This window comes from Canis lupus, chromosome X, assembly GCF_048164855.1.
Source record: "Canis lupus baileyi chromosome X, mCanLup2.hap1, whole genome shotgun sequence".
NCBI lineage: Eukaryota > Metazoa > Chordata > Mammalia > Carnivora > Canidae > Canis > Canis lupus.
The window spans coordinates 1453286-1459285 of NC_132876.1; positions in this window are offsets into that span (position 1 = coordinate 1453286).

Genomic DNA, 6000 nt, shown 5'->3' on the forward strand with positions numbered 1-6000 from the left:
CCCAATGTCCCCGGCTCTGTAATTTCTCTACTATGAGAAATGCTAATTTTTTTTAATCAGTTAAGGGTAAAAGAGATCTGGGAACGTAGCCCAGTTAAAGCTGTCGCGGAAGAAGTCCTTCAGGCCCCTCTTAAGTGTCAAGACAAGGAGATGAAGTTAATTAACCAATGGAACAAATATTTTGATAAAATAGGTTATAGGTAGGTTGTAGGTATTGTAAACTGACAAAAGAAAGTTAAACATTTCTTCATATGACCTCTAGACTATACTAACCCATTTCATGTAACCATAGTACCATAGACTTGTTCTTCCACTAGAGTAGGTCACGCTCTGTCTAGCACCTTTGTCTTTTGTGTCGCGTTCACTGCTTTCTCAAGAAATCAATAAAGGTCGTGTTAATTATAGCAGTAGAAGCTGAAAGGAAAAACATTTCGTATGAAAAAGAGGTTTAGAATGATCTGAGATGCTTGCGATAAAATGTAAAGTGTAATTACCTACTAACTGGTAAAACAAGGCAATGTAAAATGATGGAAATAAAGCTCCTCCGAAATGATCCTGAGGAGATGTATGCACCCTGCCTGTGTGTGTGCATCTCCTCACTCACCGACACTGTCCTTTCCTTCAAGAGACCCACCACAGCTGGAGCTGGACTCCAGCAGTATCTGATTCTGGTTTTCGATTACATTTCTCTGATGTCTAGTTATTTGGAGCATCTTTTCATGTGTTTATAGGACACTTGTAGGTCTTCTTTGGAGAAGTGTCTATTCAGACCTTTTCCTCCATTTAAAATTAAGTTGTGGAACACCTGGGTGGCTCAGCAGTCGAGCGTCTTCTTTTAGCTCAGGGCTTGATCCCGGGGTCTAGGATTGAGTCTCGCACCAGGCTTCTTGAGGGGAGTCTGCTTCTCCCTCTGCCTACGTCTCTGCCTCTCTCTTTCTCTGTGTCATTCATGAATAAATAAATAAAATCCTTAAAATATTTGGTTGTTTAGGGGTGCCTGGCTGGCTCAGTCAGGGGAGTGTGGGACCCTTGATCTTGGGGTTGTGAGTTCAAGCCCCATGTTGGGAGTAGAGCTTATTTAAGAAAAGAAATCAAAAAACAAAAAACAAAAAACAAAAAAAGAAAAGAAAAGAAATCAAATTTTTCAATAAGACAGTAACAAATGTTAGCTAGGATAAGGATCAACTGGAACCCTCATGCATTGCTAGTAGGCATATTAAATAGTGCAACCACTAATGGAAGACAGTTTGGCAGTTTCTCAATAAGTTGAACACAGAATTACCATATGGCCCCCAAATTTCACTCCTAGGTATATACTGAAAATAAGTGGAAATAGATACTCAAACAAAAACTTGTATAAGAATATTCATAGCAGCACTACTTACAATAGCCAAAAGGTAAAAATACCTCAAATGTCAATAACTGATGAATGATAACCAATATGTAGTATATCCATACAATGGAGTGTTCTTCAGCCATAAGAAAGAGTAAAGTATTGATATATGCTACAGTAGAGATGGATTTTGAAAACATTATGGTAAGTGAAAGAAGCCAGACACAAAGGGCCACATAGTATATGATTCCATTTAAATGAATATCTGGAACAGATCAATCCATAGAGATAGAAAGCAGATTAGTGGTTGCTAGGAGCTGGGGGGCAGGTGGAAGGAAATGGAAAGTAACTGCTTAATGGATATAAGGTTTCCATTTAGAGTAATGAAGAAATTCTGGAACTAGAGAGTGGTAATTATTGCACAACATTGTGAGTATACTAAATGCCACTGAATTGTATACTGTAAAATGGCTATTTTTTTTTAAATAGCAGAGTAGATGGAATGCCTGGGTGGCCAATGGGTTGGGTATCTGCCTTCAGTTTGGGTCATTATCTCAGGGTCCTGGGATCAAGCCCCTAATCAGGCTCCCTGCTGAGGGAGGGAGCCCGCTTCTGTCTTTGCCCCTCCTGCCACTCATGTGCCCTCTCTCTCTCTCTCTCTCTCAAATGAAAAAATAAAATTTTTTTAAATAAAAAAATAAAACTTTTTTATTGGAGATCCCTGGGTGGCTCAGCAGTTTAGCAGCTGCCTTTAGCCCAGGGTGTGATTCTGGAGCCCCGGGATTGAGGCCCACATCGCACTCCCTGCATGGAGCCTACTTCTCCTTCTGCCTGTGTTTCTGCCTCTCTCTCTCTCTCTCACTCTCTCTCTCTCTGTTTCTCAAGTATAAATAAATAAAATCTTTTAAAAAATAAAACTTTTTAAAACAATAGCAGAGTAGAAATTCCTACAGTCTTGTCAGTACTGTGTAGACAAAGACCCATACCCACTAGACCCACTAAGGCTGTCAATTGAAAGCCCTAGTGAACCAGAAGTAGACTGCAACCTGGCATCAACATGGACCAGTCCTTAATTAGAGAGAGTATGGTGATCAGCCCCCAAATTCTATCTACCTAGGAGAAAAAAATGCTTAATCCTTTCTGGTGAAATATAAGTTCATTTTGAGCATCTAGAGTATTTTTATACATCTTTGAGACTCAATTAAAATTAGTAGCCATGAGAACTGACAAGACCACATGACCAGATAACCAATAGAAAAACAGATAACCAAGATAAGCAGACTTAGGGGTGACCCAGGTATTAGAATGAGCAGAAAAATGGCTTTAAAATAACTATCACTAATATGTTCAGAAAAATAGAGAAGAAGGAGATTGTCACAGAGAGTTGGATGATAAAAGAATTAAGTGGGCATTCTAGAACTGAAAATGCCAATATTTGAAATTGAAGTCAATGGATTGGGGCGCCTGGGTGGCTCGGTGGTTGAGTGTACAGCTTTTGATTTCAGTTCAGGTTGTGATCTCAGGGCCCTGGGATTGAACCCTGTGTTGGCTCCGTGCTCAGTGAGGTGTCTGCCTGAGGATTCTCTCTGTCCCTCTCCCTCTGTCCTTCCCCTTGTTCACACTCTCTCTCTAAAATAAATAAATATTTTATAAAGTCAATAGATGACGGACCAAAAGAAATTATCTAAACTAAAACATAAAGTTTTGATTTTGGAAAAACTGAACAGTCAAAAAGGCCCGTAGGACATGGTTAAGAGGTCTAATATACATGTAAATGGAGTTACAGAAGATGAGAAAGATAATGGAACAGCATCAATAGTAGAATTCAGATTCTTCAACCTCTGAAACTAATAATACATCATGTTAATTAATTGAATTTAAATTTTTAAAAAGAGGGCAGCCCAGGTGGCTCAGCGGTTTAGTGCCACCATCAGCCCAGGGTGTGATCCTGGAGAGCCAGGATCGAATCCCACATCAGGCTCCCAACATGGAGCCTGCTTCTCGCTCTGCCTGTGTCTCTGCCTCTCTCTCGACCTGTGTGTTTCATGAATAAATAAATAAAATATTTTTTAAAATAAAAATAAAATACAAAGACAAAGAGAAAATCTTAATAGGAGCCAGATGAAAAAAGAAGGGGAAAGAACACTAAAATCAACAGCTGAATTCTGCACAGAAACAGCAGAAGCCAGAAAACAAGAAAATCATACAAAGTGCTAAAAGAAACTCATTTCCAACCTAGAACTCTATAGACTCAGTGAAAATATCCTTTAAAAATAAAGGTGATGTATGTGGAATTCCCAGTATGAGGAGGGTGACAAATCCTGTCCACAAAAAATCAAGTACGAAACTAGGCAATATTATCAAAAATATTGCCAGAACTATTGCAGGGTTCTGAAAAGCAACCAAAGGGAGACAACGAAGTATTACAACTTCAGTTAAGAGTAGCAGGAGTCTGCAGCCTTCTTGCCCAGGGCCACTCTCAATCTCCCATCCCTTTAATTAGGCAGTTGTCCTGTCACAGGAGGTGGCCTTAATTGGGGGAAGGGAGCAAAAGTCAAGGTTTTATTGGATGAAAGTGGAGAATTTGATAGGAAACAAATGGGAAATCCCAAAGTTTGAATAACTTTGTGATCATGGGTTAGATGAGCAGTGAGCCACCCAGATATTTAACAGTCCTAAAAGGTTAAAATAAGATTTCACTCATCCTTAGTTCACTAGGAAATTGCATACATGAGCCGGGGAGATCCAAGAGAGCCCAGCAGAAAGTGAAAGCTACGGGAGATTTGAAAGCTGTCTAAGGGGCACCTGAGTGGCTCAGTCGGTGAAGCGTCCTACTCTTGATCTCAGCTCATGGCTTGATCTCAGGGTCATGAGTTCAAGCCCCTCACTGGGCTCCATATTAGGCATGGGGCCTACTTTAAAAAAATGGTTGTGAAAGCTGTGTAAACTTGGAATGCACTCCCTGTAGAGGCCACTTTTAGGAAAACAGGCTTGAACAATGGAATGTAGAAAGAGCAAAACAAAAGAGATTCTTAACTATAGAGAACAAACTGAGGGTTGCTGGAGAGGAGGTGTGGGGGGGTTGGGCTAAATGGGTGATGGGCCTTAAGGAGGGCACTTGTGATGAACACTGGGTGGGTGTTATATGTAAGTAATGAATCACTAAATTCTACTCCTAAAACCAATGGTATAATATACAGCAACTATCTTGAATTTAAATAAAAACTTGGAAGAGGGGCACCTGGGTGGCTCAGCGGTTGAGCGTCTACCTTCAACTCAGGTTGTAATCCTGGGGTTCTGGGATTAAGCCCTGCGTCAGGCTCCCTGTAAGGAGCCTGCTTCTCCCTCTGCCTGTGTCTCTGCCTCTCTCTCTGCATCTCTCATGAATACATAAATAAAGTCTTAAAAAAAAATCTTGGAAGAAAATAATAGTAGTAAATTAATTCATTAAAGTCCACAGTAACCACCTAACTGAACAGACAGGCCCAACAGTTGACCCATCCAAGATAAACCCATGAACCTAACTATCCAGTGGGGTACTCACAACCAAGCAGAGTTACCGAAAAAGGAACAATTCCATGTCACAATACCTCCTGACCTTCCCCCCTTAAAAACAAGCACTACCCACTGCCGTGTTGCAGGCAGCGTCTCCTTTGCTGTCCTGCCCACGGCTTCCTTGCAGTATATACAATAAACTCCTATTTCCTGTGTTCTGCTTCAGGTGAATTCTTTTCACCATCCCCGGCACCAGCTTCTGTCTGATTATCACCCCACGTTTGGGAGCCCCCATCCAATCGGAAGGGACACCACATTTAGACACTACACTCCCAACCCTCTCACAGATCAACCTGTAAGTAGCAAAAGTATTTTGGGCTCAAGAAGTTTCAGCACAATCTCTACCAAAATCACTGGCTTACCACTGAGCTATGCAACACTAGGAAGTCAGGTTAAAAAAATAAAAATAAGGGGCACCTGGGTGGCTCAGTCAGTGAAGCTACTGCCTTCAGCTCAGGTCGTGATCCCGGGGTCCTGGGATCGAGCCCCATGTTGCGCTGCACACTCAGTGGGGAGCCTACTTCTCCCTCTCCTTCTGCTTGTCACTCCCACTGCTTGTGCTCACGCTCTTGCTCTCTGTGTCAAAATAAGTACTTAAACATGAGAATTTTTTAAATCTGAAGAGTAAAAACAGCAGCTGTACTTCAGGAGAAGACAGATTGTAGGAATGACAGATTCCACAGTTCAAGCCTAGGAAAGTCACTAAAACAGAGCAAAACAAAACAAAAACCAAACACTCAGAAAAACTCAGAAGCCAGAGTTGCTACATTATCCATTATCTAAAATGTCCATTTTCAACAACAACAACAACAACAAACATGTAAGGTGTAGGGGAACGGTGGTTCTGTGTGGCACCCTGATGATCTCGCACATGTCCACATAGGGTACACAGCCAAGAACTGATTACAGTCTGACATGTGTCTTTGCAGAACACCCTGTGACTCTCCTGGAGCAAGGTTGGGGGGAAGGCTGGGATGGAGCTTCTGTGAGGCATTTTCCCATCCATATCTTATGGGACACTTCAACAAGGCCATTTTCATCTATCTCCCCAGTTAGAGCTGAGCATAGAACTTTCACCTTGTCTCCCCTCAGCTTACAGCTTCAGAATTCTA